General features: G+C 35.8%; 1 protein-coding gene across 2 annotated transcripts in view; it reads right to left on the bottom strand.

Annotated features, from left to right (window-relative positions):
• LOC141380799 (uncharacterized) overlaps positions 1-13,934 on the bottom strand; it is a 146,788-nt gene extending 132,854 nt beyond the window's left edge. Inside the window, exons 1-2 of one of the 2 annotated variants that reach the window (XR_012399638.1) lie at positions 13,780-13,934; positions 13,502-13,644 (exon numbers count right to left, since the gene is read on the bottom strand). The gene's annotated coding sequence lies outside the window, so the exon portion shown is untranslated. The remainder of the gene's footprint in view (positions 1-13,501; positions 13,645-13,779) is intronic. The other variant, XM_073941352.1, reaches the window with a different exon arrangement.
• Positions 13,935-19,537: the final 5,603 nt, after the last annotated feature.

The raw sequence follows: 19,537 nt of genomic DNA, 5'->3' as shown, positions 1-19,537 counted from the left end.
ATGCAAATGTAATTACATGCACTTGCTTGGTAAATAAAGTTGTCGTAGGTCTCTTACTAAGGTAAAATATTACTCTACAAATATTTTTGTGCACAAATCTTCTAATCATTCGCATGATTTTCAATAATAATAACATCTAATCTTTATGTTCAGATGAAGACTTATTATTCACAGCCATATGAATATTATAGCCACAGCCGTATCACCCTGCAGCCCAAGAGCAGCCACTCACTAGTTAAGCAGGGCTGAGTCTGGTCAGTAGCTAAATGGGAGACCACATGGGAAAACTAGGGTGGCAGTGGTGTTAGTGAGGCCAGCAGGGGGCGCACAACCGCAGTATAGTGAAGGGGTCTTTATACTTGCCAGTCCTGTTTGTTACAGTCATTAGAAACTGAATTGGAAATGACCTTATTTTAATTTAGTCAGCTATGAACTGAGGTGGGCTGGTCTAAGGTTTGAAACTCCAGGGGCCTCATGTATCAACGCTGCGTACGCACAAAAACTTTGCGTACGCCAGGTTTCACGCTCAGAATCGCTCACGTTTGGATTTACTAACAATGAACTGAACGTGGGAATGTGCGCAGCTTCACGGCAGCTTTCTGGCAGGCGTACGCACATTTTTTGTGCGTGTCTGTTTTATTTCCATTGGCGACTCCTAGAGGCAGTTGTGTTAAATTCTTCTCTACAAAGTGTCTGATCCTTGCAATGGCGTCTGTATGAGACGGGTTCATATAGTAGGTATGTAAGATTTCCATATCATACAGTTGACCAGCTAAACATTAAAGCACAATTTGCAGCAGTCGCCTGTTTTCCCAATGTAATCTGAGCAATCTACCGCACACACATTGCTATAAAGACACTATCTGAAGATAAATTTGCATGCGTGAATCAGAAACATTTCCATTCAATAAATGTGCAAATAAAATATGATGCACAAACTTATTGATGATTCCTACTAGTCTTTCTCGTGATAAATAGTTGGCAAAATCTGATATGTAGCGGGGGAAAAAAGAAGAAAGAATTCATCAGACGCTGGATTCGAGCCGAGTTTAAGCTCGAACGTGTTAGTACATGACCACATGTTTCTTATGAGGTGCGCCACTGAGACTGCTAAGGGTACTGCAACATTTTACAGATATAAATCACACTATTTCTTTTTTAAATGCACTCAGTGCGATGTTCAGACCCAACTGTGTTAACCGTATCAGCTAAACTCTCCCTCTCTATTTTTTTCTTTTGTTGTTAATTCCGGAGAACAAACTTGCAAATAACACCGCTTTTCTCCGGTCTACCTCCGAAAGCAGCACCTCCATTTCACATTCTGTTCAAAGTTTCTCTTTTTGCTTGATTTTGCCGTTGCTTTTTCGTTGGGTTTTGCCATTAGCATAGTCATTAGCATATTCATACGGGGGAGGAGGCAGGGAGGGGTTTTGTGCTCGTGCATGTTGCGCTCAGTTTCACGTTCATTCAGATGTACAAAAGAATATGCGTGAGATTCGGCGTACGCAGTGTTTCATACATCTGAATTTTTTTCTGCGTACGCACATTTACAGCTTTGTGCGTACGCAATGTTTTAGTAAGATTTCCACGCAAGTCTTCGTACATGAGGCCCCAGGGCTGAAAAGGAGTCCCACTCCGGCCCAGGTGGAAGTGATGTTGATATGATGAGTTTTAGTTTTTATGTAGTGAATCTTCTCTTTATAATGTCAAACGTGTCGCTAAGACATCTTAAACAAGTGTATATGTTGATCAAGATGTCATGACAGTATTAGGAACAACCCATTTTAAGTTACCAGAGTATTTAATATGCATGATCATATATCAGTTCTAGCATCACATTTTGAAATGGCAGTCTACATTTTCCCCATTTTCTCATTGAAGCATCATTAAAACAGCTTGATGGCTATGCTTATTGTGACCAGCTAATAGTGAAATCCTCTTCTTCTTCTTTGCCACACACAAACTGAGCCACACAGGCACAGAAGCACTCAGGAAAGACAAATCAATGCTGTGCGAGCGAGCGCTTTGAGACGGTTGTGTTAAAAACAGTGAGGTTAATCTGTGCGTGCCAGGATTCCGGCTCCATGCATCACCTCACACTAATGATCTGAAGAGTGTGCCGTATGTATTGTCAAGAAGCAATTTTCCTTCCTCTCTAAGGGAGATCATCTCTGCTGTAAACCAATGTTCAATTGTATTAACTGCGCTGGATAAAGGGCACAAACAACAATAGCTCAAGAAAAGGTGATTTTGTGCCAGTTCCAAACCTTCTGAACCGAGATGCTTTGTGCTGCAGGACTAAATCTAAAAGCAATAAAGCTTACCCTTGTGTTTTTTTAAAGTTCAGACTAATAGAGAGTTGCTGACAAAACGTCAGGTCAGGAGCACGTGCTTATCACACTGAAAAAAGAGAAGCAGTCGTTGGATTTACTAACTGTTTTTTACATTATTTAATGTAAGGGGTTGCAAACAATTAAAGTGGGCTGGATATAAACAAATGAAGTTGAACATGACTACATTTCATTTGTTTCAATTCAGCCCAGATCAATTGTTTGCAATCACTTACCTTAAAAACAGAGAAATCCAATTTCAGTGCAGGCAGCATGGTCAGCACTGGTCGAGTCCCGGCTGGGTCAGTTGGTGTTTCTGTGTGGAGTTTGCATGTTCTTCTAGTGTTGGCGAACAAGGTGAGCTAAATTGAGTTTAGTTTCTCAAGCAGTTTCTGATACATTTTGGAAACTAGAGATGAGCCCCTGGTCTAATGCATCACCCGTCCTCAAATACTTACTTTTAGTCATTATTTTGGTAGTACACATATTCTGAATGCCATTGGAAGAATTCAAAGCAGCTATTTTAATCAAGATTAATCTAGATACTTCCAAGATTAATCTAGATAAATAAAAAAATCTATGTCCACCTATAAAAATAACAGAACATGTGCTGCAGATTATTACAAGGTTTCTGTAGCACAATATACAACACCAACCCAGACAATATACCACTGCAGACTATTAAAAATGCCAATAAAAGTCACTTTTTCAAACTTTTCATAATCAAAATAAGTTGGAGGAAAGATCAAGGTCTCAAAGTTCAGCTGAAATACATGAATAAAATAAAGATAATAATAAAAACATCAATCACACTGTAAAAAAGATCTGTAAATGAGCAGTTGTTTTATTTTTTCACAGTTTATTCCTGCTTTTGAGTTTTATTTAGACTTTGCATTTTTCCCCTATTCAAAACTATTGTGTATTCTATAGTATACACACACACACAAACACACACACAAACACACACACACACACACACACACACACACACACACACACACACACACACTAGCAGACTCCACAAACAACCTGAATCCTGGCTGTGAACGCTAGAAATCTCAGCAAGTTTATCGTGGTCAAACATGCTGTGTTTACTCTTTCTGTCAATCTCGTTGGCTTTTGTTTCATTTCACATGCAGAGCTGGAGAATCATTTTTCAGAGTCACAGAAAATATCATTATGCAGACTAACATAGTGCTCCATTTAACCTTAAATCACTTTAGAAGTATAGCGGATGCACAGATCGCATGGATGTAATGTGCAATTTCTATAACGTATAACTTACAAGATATTACATCATAATTTATAACCCTTGCATTGTAATTTTTTACAAATAATATTATTATTATTAATAATTATAATAATATGATTAATTATTATCAAGAATTCAAAATTTATGAAACATAGACAGCGCCCTCTAGTGGATTAGTCAACTGAAACGTACAACAAAACAATCAAAGAAGAACCTTTTACATTTAGCAAGTGAAAATGCAACAAAATGTACGGTTGCTGCTAGATCGGATAAGGTTGCGCCAGGAAGTTAAAGAGAATTATTTATATTATTTATTAAATTTTACATTTATTGTATTTTTTAATGTCTACCCCCACCCCAGCCCTAAACCCAACCGTCGCAAAACTGTAAAAACAGTAGTTGTGCCGAGTATTATTTATGTTATCTATTAAATTACCCAATAAATGTTTTTTTTTTGCCTACCCCCACCCCAATCCTAAACCCAACCGTCACAGTACTGTAAAATTATGAATTATTGTTATACAGTGTAATAAAATAAATGCTGCTATATTAATGTGCATATCGCACTTCTGGCCGGCCATGAATTCGATTTACCAAAATGTACCCAGAGCAACGTATTTTACATTATCAAAAACACTGACAGCGCCCTCTAATGAATTAGTCATCTAAAACGTACTAGCAAATATCCCCTTACTAATGCATTTCAGATTTGCAAAAATGCACAGCGCCCTCTACTGGATTTAACATCTCAAACATGCAACAAAACACATTTTACATTTTTTTTTTAAATGTAGACAGCACTCTCTAGTGGATTTGATATCTGAAAATGCAACAAAATGCATGCGGTGCAACTTATTTTAGACTCTTAAAAATACAGACAGCGCCCCCTAGTGAATTAGTCATCTGAAATGTACTAGCAAATGTACCCTTACTAATGCATTTCAGATTTGCAAAAATGCACAGCGCCCTCTACTGGATTAAACATCTCAAACATGCAACAAAACATATTTTACATTATGAAAAAAAATGTAGACAGCGCTCTCTAGTGGATTTGACATCTGAAATTGCAATAAAATGTCTCCAGAGCAATGCACTTTAGGTTATCAAAAATACAGACAGTGCCCTCTAGTGAACTGGTCATCTAATACATACAAGAAAATGTTCCCTTATTAATGCATTTCAGATTTGCACAAATGTACAGCGCCCTCTAGCGGATTTAACACGTGAATCGTGCAACAAAACATTTTATGTTTTGCAAAACTTTAGAAAGCGCCCTCTAGTGGATTTGATATCTTAAAAATACAACAAAATGTATCCAGAGCAACGTTTTTTACATCATCAAAAATGCAGACAGCGCCCTCTCGTGAATTTGACATCTAAAAGAAGCTATAAAATTTACCACAAGTAATGTCACACCAAAATGTGATGTGATGTTTATCAATCAATCGGGCTGAATTCTAAAGTGCACAACTTTATGAAACTGTGAAAAAGTCTAATAAAAATAAAAAGTTCAATCAATCATAACCCATCACTAGCAACACATGACCATGATCCTCAAAGGAGTCTTCATCCTCAATCTCCAAAACTTGTATAAAACTGTCAATGTGTTGATAGAGCACTTATTAGCGTCTCTCCAAGCCTATAGAGATGCAAATGCTCTGAAAACACACTTCATGTGCGAACAACTGTGAATACTGATGAGATCTCAGCGCAACAGTCCATCCTCTGGGATACTTTATACACGCTGCTGTTATCAAGGAGAGCAGAATCATTCTTCTCCGCTTACCTGAACACAGCCGATCCCGCAGTAGACCTTCTCGGAAGACCTTGCTCTAAATAGATGTTGTTTGCGCAATTATTTGTTTTGAGGACATGACAGGGAAATCTATAAAGGAAATATTCACTGCCCGCTGGAGGTCCGTAGTATTGATTGAGGATGTAAAGTACAGTGCTGGAGCTCCACAGGCCGTGATCATTAAGAAGTGCACCGACGTCAAATCAGGAATTTAATTTGAGCATCGAGCCTTCAACTAATCCATAACATTCAGAGCCTGTTTGGGAAAAGGAGACGCTCGGTGTACTTAAACAGTCTATGAATCTGAAAAGATGCAGTTTCCCTCATCTGCCTGTTAATGTAGTGTTGTATACATTAAACTGGAGACTTTTAATAAGGGCTTGATTTTGACGGACGGGATGGATAGATAGAACGATAGATGGATGGATAGACAGATAGATAGATAGATAAATAGAGAGACAGACAGACAGACAGACAGATAGATAGATAGACAGACAGACAGACAGACAGACAGACAGACAGACAGACAGACAGATAGATAGATAGATAGATAAATAGAGAGACAGACAGACAGACAGACAGATAGATAGACAGACAGACAGACAGACAGACAGACAGACAGACAGACAGACAGACAGACAGATATATAGATAGATAGATAGATAGATAGATAGATAGATAGATAGATAGATAGATAGATAGATAGATAGATAGATAGATAGATAGATAGATAGATAGATAGATAGAAAAACAGACGGACGGACGGACGGACGGACGGACAGACAGACAGACAGACAGACAGACCGACAGACTGACAGACAGACAGACAGACAGACCGACAGACCGACAGATATATAGATAGATAGATAGATAGATAGATAGATAGATAGATAGATAGATAGATAGATAGATAGATAGATAGATAGATAGATAGATAGATAGATAGATAGATAGATAGATAGATAGATAGATAGATAGATAGATAGATAGATAGATAGATAGATAGATAGACAGACGAACAGATTGATAGAACAATAGATATAACAATAAATGTACAGATAGACAGATAGATAGACTGATAGACAGAACGATAGAATGATCGATAGAAGGATAAGTGGATCAATGGATGGATGGGTGGAGAGATGGATAGAGAGATCGTCAACCCTCTTCATACACAGCCAAAATTGCAAGTCCAATGTCAATTTTACATCTATGTGACGTCCGGTGCCTGCTGGGATGTCTTGTAAAGTGGATATTAACCAGCAGGTGGCGTATGTGTTAGTTTGATTATGGTCTTTTAAAAGCTTCAAAATAAAAGTCACTACAATATTACCATGTCTAAAGCCAGGATAAAACTCTAAACTACTCAGACTGTGTTCATCTGACAGAAGAAAGTCAAATACACCGGGGATACATTATGGGCTGATTTAATTTTCCTTTAAAGGTTAAACTATACAACTCTGTGCACTGATAATCAATTACAATACATACTGCAACGTACAACACACTATAAAAGAAGTGCACTACTGATTAAAGATGTAAACAACAGCCATACATTATTATTCCAAATGTTATGAAAAATACATGTTCACCACACAATCCTCACTCACAGTCATGCCTCCTGTGCTTCAATGCACTCTCATGATGCAGAAAATTCATATGCAAAGATGGAAAACGCTCTCATTCAGAAAGCAGACAGCAGAAAGCAGCGATATATGATTTGTGCATGTTCTCAAGCACTCTTAAAGGCTTCAGCATGGGTTATTATGCATCTAAACATGCTCTTTAAAAGAGATGTTAGCAGAGCTTTATGAAACCCTGCTCAGAATAGTAAGCATTTTAGCTGAGAGATAGGCAAGACATGTCAAAAGATGGAAAGCATATGAGCTGGAGTGAAGGAGACGGTAAGATGACACACTTTGCTCCTTGTTTTCTTACTTTTGTACTTTGGTCTTTGTTTTCTTGCATTTCCGCGTGTCTCATGAGGCTCAAAATGAGTCATGCAACTGTTTTTTGTTTAAATAACCACCAAGATGCACAAAAAAAGCCTCATTTGAACGGTGACAGCGCCAATACGCAAATAAGAATGTTATCCCAGGGGTAATGTTAGAACAGTGAACGCCCAGGACTAGGTTTAGGTCAGGAGTGCTCAAACTCGGTCCTGGAGGGCCAGGGTCCTGCCGAGCTCAGCTCCGACTTGCTTCAACACACATGTCAGGAAGATTCAAGAACAGGGGTGTCCAAAGTCGGTCTCGGGGGCCGGTGTCCTGCAGATTTAAGGTCTTACTCACCTCAACATGCCTGCGAGGATGTTTCTAGAAAGCCTAGTAAGAGTTTGATTACCTAGCCCAGGTGTGTCCGATTGGGGCTGAAACTAAATTTTGCAGGACACCGGCCCTCCAGGACTGAGTTTGGACAGCCCTGTTCTAGAATATATGGGCTGTTTCTCAATATGCGTTCTTCAGCGGTCTTGCATCCTCGTGTTCTCGTGTAACGTCATCATCAGCTGCCAAAGTTCAGTTTCAATACTCAAGATCGCAAGTATGAAGGACGCGTGAAACTTCTCGGATGTGTTCTTGAAATCGAGGACGACCGATGCAGACTTCAGCACCGATCTCGCTCTAGAAGTCCCAGAAGTCATTTTGACTGGAGATGGGAAGCACAGCATTTACCTCAGGAGCTTCCCTAAATGAGACGGTGAATATAAACATCACCACGGACATCTTAATAAAAGAATAAACACATTAAGGGTGTTTGTTTGCTGAAATTCCTATTAAAATCTATTTTCTTTATATTGTACAATGTATATTTGTAAAGTTTTTATGTTGAGTATATATACTGAAAAGAGGAAAAACAATAAATCATATGAATGCTGTAATGTTTACATTATTTACCATTAAAAACACGTGAAGGTCATGTGACCATCAGGAGGAACGCAGCATCTCATTTCTCACAGCATGCGTTCTCTCTTCTCGTGGTCTCCAGAGTTCTTCACCTGTCAAGACCGATCTCCACAAGAACACAAGTCTGTTCTCTGCGTTCTTGGAATTCAGAAACAGCCCTGGTAAGAGCTTGAATAGCTGGTTCAGGTGCGTCTAATTAGGGTTTGAGCTAAACTCTCTAGGACACCGGCCCTCCAGGACTGAGTTTGGACACCCCTGGTTTAGGTAATGCATGAAGCATGATTACAGATAGCAGTCAAAATTACAAACATCTGAACAGGGAAAACCAACAACAATCAAGAATGCATGATTATATGCTGTCATGACTTAGCAATCAATAAATATCATTATAATGGAGGTCAATGGGGTCAAAAACAGCACCAGCATAACCAAAGGAGAGTCATTTGGCTCAGTGTATTGTGTATTGAGTTTATGAAAAACTTCAAAGCGTTTTCACAAAATATGCATCAAAATAAGATTTGCCACCAAAAATCAATCCATTTACTAAAGCACAGAGAAAGATGTGTCCAAATACAGCCTCAAAATCAGCTCAGAGTGTATAAAAACGACCCAACAGAACAATGAAAGTCACTACATACACTAAATAGTGACTCTCCAAAACTCTCCAAACTGTAATATACTGCTCCCGGAGTCCATTCATGTTTTGATTTGAGACGACTCTTTGTTGATGAAATAGTTTCTCTCGGTGCAGTTCTCCCTGTAGAGAAACCCCACAAACAAACTGGAGAACAATCAGAGTCTTGATTACAAACGACTGGCCCTCTATGAGGACTTCACCAGCACCGAGAACAGAGAAGAGGAAGAAAGGGCATGTGCTGCCTCAGATATCTGGGGGGAAACCTTTCAAGTACTGTGTGTATGTTCGTATGCATGTATTAAGACATGTTTTAATCAAATTATACAATCGCACATGCATCATCATGCACGTCTTTTCAGGGAACACGGCTCTGAGATCAGTTTAAATATTCAATAATGTGGATTATATTAATAAAATGCTCAGTAACATGCCACAACACTGAGCTTTCGACTTGTTCTTAGTACAAATATCAAAAACATTCTTACATCGAGAAACATTTTCTGGACAACTAGAAGTACTGTCATAATGAAGTGAGTTTTTCCTTAAAACAAGCAGAATAATCTGCCAATGGGGTTAGAATAATAATCTCATGTCAAAAGGAAAAACAAGATCATTTTCTTACCCTATTGGCAAAATAGAAAATGCTTCTTGGTTTAAGGGTTTTAAGATATTTGGAGAAGAAACAAGACAAGAAATCTGAGTAAGAATATATTGTTTTGCAGTGTAGAGCATGCATTAATCAAATTATACAATCGCAAATGCAATTAATCAAAAGATGCAATCATCATGCAAGTGTTTTCAGGGAAACATGGCTCTGAGATCAGTTAAATAGTTCAACAAAGAGGATTAAATAAAAAAACACACTGCAACACTGAGCTTTCGACTTGTTTCTAGTCCAAATATCTACAAGTTCTTATATCGAGAAACTTTTCCTGGAGAAATAAAAACATTGTCTTGTTTTCAGAAATATTGAGTCAAAATGAAGTGAGTTTTTCCTTAAAACAAGCAAAATAATCTGCCAATGTGAGAAAAATAATGATATGTCAAAAGGAAAAACAAGATTATTTCACTCACCCTATTGGCAGAATATTTAGCATGTTTTAAGAAAAACACATTTCATTTTGGCATAATAAGACGATGTTTCGCATCTCTAGAAAATGCTTCTTTGATTAAATTTTTTTTTAGATGTTTGGACTAGAAAGAAAACAAGAAATCTAAGTAAGAACATATAAATACATTTCTGTTTGCAGTGTAGATCATGTATTAATTAAGTTATGCAAGTGCAAATGCAATCATTCAAAAGCTACAATCATCATGCACGTCCTATTAGGGAAACATTGCTCTGAGATCAGTTTAAACGCTCAACAAACTGGAATAAATAAATAAATAAATAAATAAAAAATAAACAACACACCTTCAACACTATAAAACTGCTTTTCTTACTTAGTTTTCTTGTCTTGTTTCTAGTCCAAATATCTAAAACTTTTTAAATCAAGAAGCATTTTCTAGAAAAATCCTTTCATCATATTTTTGTTCCCCTATTAATTTTGACTCATTATTTCTTAAAACAACACAATATTTTTACTTGTCTAGAAAATGTTTTTTGATTTGAGAAGTTTTAGATATTTGGACTAGAAATAAGACATAATACATATATATATATATATATATATATATATATATATATATTATTTTTTATTTTTATTTTTTTTTTTTGCAGTGTAGGGCATAAATTAATCAAATGCAACCATTCAAAAGCTAAATCATCATGCACGCCCTATTATGGGAACATGACTCTGGGATCAGTTCAAAAGTTCAACAAACTGAATTAAATAAATAAATAAATAAATAAATATAATAAATAAAAAAACACAGTAACATAGTTTCAACACTACAAAAATGCTTTTATTACTAATATTTTAATTAACAAAGAGTTTAAACCTTTCTGTTGTCTTAAATTTCTGTATTCACCAATCAAAAAATACCCACCTCTAAAATAATGCACCTCAATTTAATTTCAATCCTCAAATATATTTTGAATAAATAACCTCATGTTCAAACTCTGTGAGTATGTAAGTTCACCATCACCATTGTGCAATCTATCAATGTATAATCCTTGGTCCCTTTGGGAAAAACCTACAGATTTTATATATATATATATATATATATATATATATATATATATATATATATATATATATATATATATATATATATATATATATATATATAATGGTTAGTGTTGGTGTCATGTGACTAATATTGTATATACAGAGAAGAACTTAAGTGTGTTGAATTGTTCTTAACTTTTTGCTTCAGTATAATGCAGGGTTTGACTCAACTGACAGACGGAGGAAAACTCCTGGAGCTGTCAAAAGTTTACTGCATTGCACATTTGGGCTTTTGCTGATGCATTAAGTTGGAATATTTTGGTGCAGGTAATACACAGAAAGACTACACATTTTTGTTTCCATGAACAATAAAACAAATAAAGGATTAAAACGGTAATTAGCAGTAAAGCATAGCAGTAAAATGACATATTGTCCCTCTTCTCAACAGGGAAAACCAGCAACAATCAAGAAAGCATGATTATATGCTGTCATGGCTTTGCAATCAATAAATATCATTATAATGGAGGTCAATGGAGGAAAAAACAGCACCAACTTAACCACAGGGGAGTCAGCTTGCCCAGAGTGTATTGTGTATTATGAAAAAAATTTAAAACATTTTCCCAAAATATGTGTCAAATAAGGTTTGTCAGCAGAAATCATTCCATTTGCTGAAACAGAGAAAGTAATGGCCAAATTAAGACTGAAAATGAGCCCTGAATGGATGAAAACGACCCAACAGAACAATGAAAGCCTCAATATACACTAAAGAGTGACTCTACAAAACTCTCCAAACTGTAATATACTGCTCCCGGAGTACATTCATGTTTTGATTTGAGATTACTTTTACTGTACGGTCCCAAATATTCTACTGAAAGCGCTGCCAGTTGCTTAATGAACATACAGCATGCATTCTGAAGGATGTGTAAGATTTGTTTTTGTCATTATTATTATACTATACAGAGATCCTAAAAATAAAGAGAAGAGTAACTAACAACTACTAAACAAATAACATGCAAGGACACAGAACTTATATAAAATGCCTCAATTAAAAAAGCCTTTTCTTATTTAGTTTTTCTTTTAAAAACATCATGAATCACTTTCTAGAGAAGTAAACAACCACAAAAAATGTCTTGTTTTCATAATTAAATGAGTTTTTACTTACAACAAGTTAAATAATAAGCCAACCAATCAACCAGCCAGTCAACCAAGCAACCAACCAACCAACAGACAAACCAACCAAGCAGACAAGCAAGCAAGCAGCATAGCATGCAAGCAACCAACCAACAAAGCAACGAGGCAAGCCAGCAACATTAAGGTAAAAATGATTTTATATTCACACAGTAGTTTATTTAACGTTCCCTATATTGTTTACCATGCTAATTAATCAGTTTGTGGGGTAAGCTAAATAACCTTGTTGTCATTTTGAAACATCATTAGTTTACCTACCACACTGGTAGGCAATGTAAAAGTTTAACAAACACACACATTTACATTTACATTTAGTCATTTAGCAGACGCTTTTATCCAAAGCGACTTACAAATGAGGACAAGGAAGCAATTTACACAACTAAGAGCAACAATGAACACACACACACACACACACACAGAGAGTAGCATATACTTTCAATAATCACATTCTGTCAACAATCTACATTCCATCCACATATTCAAGCCATTTACAAATGTACATAATGCAAATGTCATCAGAGTCTCGTACACACAATCCCATATCCACTGACAGTCCTAGAATTTGGTGTGTGTGTGCGTGTACTTGTTTTTATATCCCAGTTGGAACTTAACCTTTAATGCACACATACTCAAGTTCCCCTCCTTTCATTATTACTATCATTACATTACTATCATTGTTGACACTCCTTACCACAGACTGATTTTTTTTGTTTTACATCTATTTTATATAGATATCTACACTATTGGTTTCACCTCAAGGTCACCCAAAACTCAAGTTCACCAAAATTGACGTGACAGAAGGGTAAACATGCTTATAAATGACACAGAATTGAGTATTTTGGACATGTAAATGTGATTGTTTCCTATGAGGGTCTCAGACGAGAGCATACAGAGAACAGGTCTGTCTTTGTGTGTGTGTGAGAGAGAAATTGGGGTAAAGTTGGTTTTATACTCGCACATTCATTCATTGTAACGTTCTCTATACTGTTAACCACTCTGCTTTGAATATTGGGTCTGAAATTGCATGTATGAACGATTTCAAAACAACATGAGCACATTTAATTCACTGAACAATGTTGTATTTTGATAGTCATGGGCTGCTAATATGATTTCACTTTTCAGAATTTGTAAAGAATACTTTAATGAAATGATATCATTAAGGAGAAAGTGTGAATGTGCGAATATAAAAGGAACTTTAGCTCAGTGTGTATGTGTGGTAGTCTGTAGAACTCAACCAGCCATGAGAAATAACAGTCGGCACAATATACATAAGAAGCAGCCTTACCTGATGATGATGATGATGATGATGATGATGAAGATGACGAAGATGCTCTTCTGATGAAGTTGCTGTTGATGTAGATCTTTGTTTTAAAGCTTCATCCATCAGCCTGCAGCAATGTTGCTCCAAACAATCCACCACAGAAGACACTGAAGATGATTTAATTGAACACCACATGGAAAAAAACAACAAGAAACAAACAAATAAATGACTAATTCCACAATTTACAAAGACACTGCTGATATAAAACACACGATAAACGCAGAAATGAACCCTAAACTTACACTGAGCTGCAAAACATTTCATTTCTCTGACAGGGTTTGTTATCAAACAGAGACCATGAGGTCTGCACAGGTCAGAGGCTGATTCTCCTTCTACTCCCACCTGCTGTTTGCACAGCATGTCTGTCTCCAACACGTGCCACCCTAGTGGTCAGGATGAGCATTGCAACTAATCATACTATGATTAAAGTGTGACAGGCACTGATGGTTACAATATAAACTTAAATAAAAATGTCAGCTATTAATGAGTATATACTTGCTAACTTACTAGATTACATTATTAAACAATTATATTAATAAGCAACTTTATTAGTCTTATTGAAACGCCTCCTGCATTGTGGGGAATTTTCGGGAAGCAAAGATTTCAGTGCACTAGAATGATGTGTGATTGAGACAGCTCCTAAAGGTGCAGTAAAGTGTGTTGATTTAATATGATCAGTTGTTCTTTGTGGTCTTTATAGTAGGCTTGTGGTCTTTGTGCAAAAATTGTGAACAAATGTATATTTTAATAAAGTGCTAAAAAAATATGTTATGCTCATTTATAACAAGAGTTACCCTTAAAATTAATCATGAATATTCATGAGCCCTGATGTAACTCCGCAGCTAGTGTCACTACCTCTTATTGGCTGGTTGGCTGGTTGCTTGGCTGGTTGTTTGGATGGTTGCTTGGCTGGTTGTTTGGATGGTTGCTTGGCTGGTTGGCTGGTTGGATGGTTGCTTGGCTGGTTGGATGGTTGTTTAGATGGTAGACTGGTTGCTTGGCTGGTTGCTTGCTTGGCTGGTTGGATGGTTTCTTGGCTGGTTGGATGGTTGGATGGTTGCTTGGCTGGTTGGATGGTTGGATGGTTGCTTGGCTGGTAGGCTGGTTGCTTGGCTGGTTGCTTGCTTGGCTGGTTGCTTGGCTGGTTGCTTGGCTGGTTGCTTGGCTGGTTGGATGGTTGGATGGTTGCTTGGCTGGTTGGATGGTTGGCTGGCTGGTTGCTTGCTTGGCTGGTTGCTTGGCTGGTTGGATGGTTGCTTGGCTGGTTGGATGGTTGGATGGTTGCTTGGCTGGTAGGCTGGTTGGATGGTTGCTTGGCTGGTAGGCTGGTTGCTTGGCTGGTTGCTTGCTTGGCTGGTTGGATGGTTGCTTGGCTGGTTAGTTGGTTGGCTGGTTGCTTGGCTGGTTGGATGGTTGCTTGGCTGGTTAGTTGGTTGGCTGGTTTGTTGGTTGGCTCTGTGCTTGGTTGGTTGGCTGGTTGCATGTCCGGGTTGCTTTGTTGCTTGGCTAGTAGGCTGGTTGCTTGGCTGGTTGGTTGGTTGGCTCTTTGCTTGGTTGGTTGTCTGGTTGCTTGTCCGGGTGGCTTGTTGCTTGGCTGTTTGGCTGGTTGCTTGGCTGGTTGGCTGATTGCTTGGCTGCTTGGTTGCTCGACTGGCTGTTTGGCTGTTGGCTGGTTGGCTGTTAGCGGGTTGCTTTGCTGGTTGGTTGCTTGGCTGGTTGCTTGGCTAGCTGGTTGGTTGCTCGGCTAGCTGGTTGGTTGTTTGGCTGGTTGCTTGACTGGTAGCTTGGCTGGTTGGTTGGTTGGCTGTAAGCTAGTTGCTTTGCTGGTTGCTTGGTAGCTTGGCTGGTTGGCTGGCTGGTTGCTTGGTTGTTTGGCTGGCTGCTTGGCTAGTTGGTTGCTTGGTTACTTGGCTGGTTGGCTGATTGCTTGGTTAATTGCTTGGCTGGTTGGCTGGTTGGTTAGTTGCTTGCTTGCTTGGCTGTTTGCTTGGCTGGCTGGTTGCTTACCTGGCTGGTTTGGTATGTTGGTTGCTTGGCTGGTTGGTTGGTTGCTTGGTTGGCTGGTAGTTGGCTGGTTAGCTGGTTGGTGGGGAAATGGATGGATGGGTAAACTGATGAATCAACAGGTTGGTTGATCAATTGATCATATCTGTAGTATAAATATACTCAAATGTACTGACCATCAATACTTTCCCCACCATTATGATGATGATGATGATGATGATTGGTTTGTTTTCATCATTCAGTCATCATGTGCGCCTTAACAGTGTCTAAATAACCCGTTTAAAGCAAAGGCAAATAAAACAGAAGCGCCGTAGATGTTAAAAGCTATAATGGCCACACAATTAGGAATAAATGTTGACATATTGACACACTGGTCTGGCAGACGGGATTCAGCGAGTGCAGAAATGAGCTGTTTTGACGTGCAGAAATGCATCAGTGTCTCGATCCTCTCTTTCACTGCACCAACACATCTTTAATTGGAGTCTGAGTCCAGGCTCACAGAATGGCCCTCAGTTAACAATATTTCCTATTAATTAAAATGTTAATTAGACAAAATCCCTGAAGCCGGAGTGAGTCAGAGTCCTTTTATAGGTCATATGTGCTTCTGCTTTGGACGTTGTCAATATCCAGACTCTGCAGGATCCACACACTCTCTATAGTCTCTGCATACAGATGTGCTTCACTCTTAAAATCTGCTTTATTTGCCTCTTCTGCCCTTGCCCACTGTGCAGGAGACTGAGAGCACCAGGGTCCAATTTCTCACATATTCACAGATATTCATATACGCTGGACACACACACAATGGAAAAACAGTGAAGACCAGGTTTTTTTTTACCAGGCACAAATTCTATTAGTGTTTGAGATTAGCATATATATATATATATATATATATATATATATATATATATATATATATATATATATATATATATATATATATATATATATAAATACATATAATGAATTAATGAAAATAGAAACCAATAAATGAATTATTAAATAAACACACACACATAAATAAAAATTAAAAAAAATAAAATCACACATACATAAATAGACACACACAGAAAATAAAGGAATAAATAAACAGACACACATAAATAAAAATAAATAAACAGACAAACAAACAAACACACACACAGTGCGTAGCATGTTTGACTCACAACAAGAAGGTCACATAAATAATAAATATATAAACCAACACACATAAACAAATAAATAAACACAAATAAATAAATAAACAGACACACATAATAAATAAATAAACTGACACACACACAAACAAATAAATAAACACAAATAAACAAACAAACCAACAAACACACACACAAACACACACACAGTGGGTAGCATGTTTGACTTACAGCAAGAAGGTCTCTGGTTCAAGCTTCGGCTGGGTCAGTTGGCATTTCTATGTGGAGTTCTGCATGTTTTCCCCGTGTTGGCGTGGGTTTCCTCCATGTGCTCCGGTTTCCTCCACAGTCCAAAGACATTTGTTATAGCGGTATTGGGTAAGCTAATATTTTTCCATAGTGTGTGTGTGTGAATGAGTTTGTATGGATGTTTCACAGTGATGGGTTGCTGCTGGAAGGGCATCCGCTGCATAAAACATATGCTGGATAAGTTGGCGGTTCATTCCACTGTGGCAACCCCAGATTAATAAAGGGACTAAGCCGAAAAAGAAAATGAATGAATGAACAGACACACATAAATAAATAAATGAATAAATAAATACATAAATAAATAAACAAACAGACAGACACAAATACATAAATAAATAAATGCATAAATAAATAAATAATAAATACACAAACTTACTCACATAAATAAATAATTAATTAATTAATAATAAATAAACAAATCAATCCATAAATTCACATAAATAAATAAATAAATAATAAACACACAAATAAATAAACACATATAAATACATAAATGCACATAAATAAATAAATAAACACAAATAAATAAATATGAATAAATAAATAAACACAAATAAATAAACATGAATAAATAAATAAACACAAATAAATAAACATGAATAAATAAATAAACACAAATAAATAAATAAATACAAATAAATACATTTATAATAAATAAATAAACACAAAAAACACACGCAAATAAATGAATAAACATAAATAAACAAACACACATACATAATTACACATAGATAAATTAATAATAAATTAATAAATACAAATAAATAAATGAATAAATAAACACACTCACATAAATAAACGAATAAATAAACATAAATAAATAAATACACACATAAACACCTAAACAAACAAATGAATGAATAAATAAAATTACAAACAGTCCAAAAAGCATGCACATAAAAACACATTTAAATATGAATAAAACACAGCAGCATCTCATTGAAACTAAAATAACACTGCCAGCCATTCACAAAATAATAAGCAAGAAGCAGTCTATTTAATTTGAGCAGAAAGTGCTTTCTGCGGGTTATTTAAATGCTTACCTCACCCAAAAAGCAACACAAAACCCCATCAAATAATCTGATCCTTTTATTTCCACCTCTTGAGTTTTAGACCCTGTGTACTTTTTTGTTTCGTTCATCAGGCCTCAATAACCTCCTTTCACATCACTTGACAGCTATATTAATGCAGGCGGTTCGCTGACATTACAGCAGAATTAAGGGGGAAATGTGCTGACGCCGGCTCCTGTTCCCTTCAAGCAGCTTTATAAACAGTAAAAGGAAAAGTGAGGGAAGTAATGGACTGCTTTTAAGATTTTATCTGGACTAAAAACACTGTTTTTCAATGCATTTATAGTTCTGGAGAAACTTTTATAATGATAAAGTCTGACCCATTTATTGTGCTTTAAATGAACAGCGACCTTTTAATAAACTAAGTGGTGCAACTGGAGAAAAATGTAGGGCTAAATGTAAAAACTTTTTCCGATATTTGTATTAATCAGCTAATAAAGCTGTTCTGGGTTTAATGTTCAGCAATTCAGAGTCTACAATCTGCAATTCTGACGTTTTCTTACTCTGTTTTAATGCAGTTTTATTATGCAATTAATGCTCTTTTCTTGGTTGATTTTAATAGGCCTTTAAGCAAAATTGCTTCTCATTGATTGTGGTTGTATGTTATTAAATACAGCATTTTGACTCTGTGATTTTATTTGACATTTTAATCTTGTTATAGATGATTAAAATAAATAAAAAAAACAAACAAATAATTAAATAAAAATGGTGGTTCAAAGTTAAAGTGTTACTTTTATTATTTACTTGTTATATGTCATTTAAATAAATAAAAAAAATACATAAAATAAATTAATAAATAGATAAATCTGGTGGTTCCAAGTAAAATTTTTATTTTTCATTTTTATCTTGTTATTTATAAAAATAAATACATAAAATAATTAATAAATAAATAAATAAATAAATAAATCTCGTTGTAGATCATTTGAATAAATAAATAATGTTGGTCTTCAGCAAAAGTCAAATGTTAGTTTAATTTAATTGTTATTTAAAAACTAAATTAAATTAATATTAAATAAATAATAAAAAATATATAATAATATATTAATAATATAAATATAATAATAAATATAAGTAATAAAATAAAGCAAAAACTGAAGGTTCAAAGTTAGAAGGTTATTTTTAATTTTTATCTTGTTATAGATTAATAAAATAAATAAATGCATAAAGAAATTAATAAATAAATAATTAAAAATGGAGGTTAAAAGTTAATTTGTCTTTTGAAATTATATTTTAATTTTGTTATAGATCATTAAAATAAATAAATAAATAAATAAATAATTAAAATATAATAAAAATAAATAAACAAATAAATAAAATCAGATGGTCCAAGTTGTTGTTTTTCTTTTCTTTTCCTTCCCTTTCGTTTATTTTGTTTACATTTAATTATTTCAATAATAATAATAATAGTAATAATAATAATAATAATAATAATAATAATAATAATAAAGCTTAAAAGGCAAAGGCAATTTCAGTTTAGTTCTTAA

This window comes from Danio rerio, chromosome 24 (genome assembly GCF_049306965.1).
Source record: "Danio rerio strain Tuebingen ecotype United States chromosome 24, GRCz12tu, whole genome shotgun sequence".
Lineage (NCBI taxonomy): Eukaryota > Metazoa > Chordata > Actinopteri > Cypriniformes > Danionidae > Danio > Danio rerio.
Note: the sequence above shows the minus strand (reverse complement) of the source record. Positions and strands in the feature narration are given on the sequence as shown.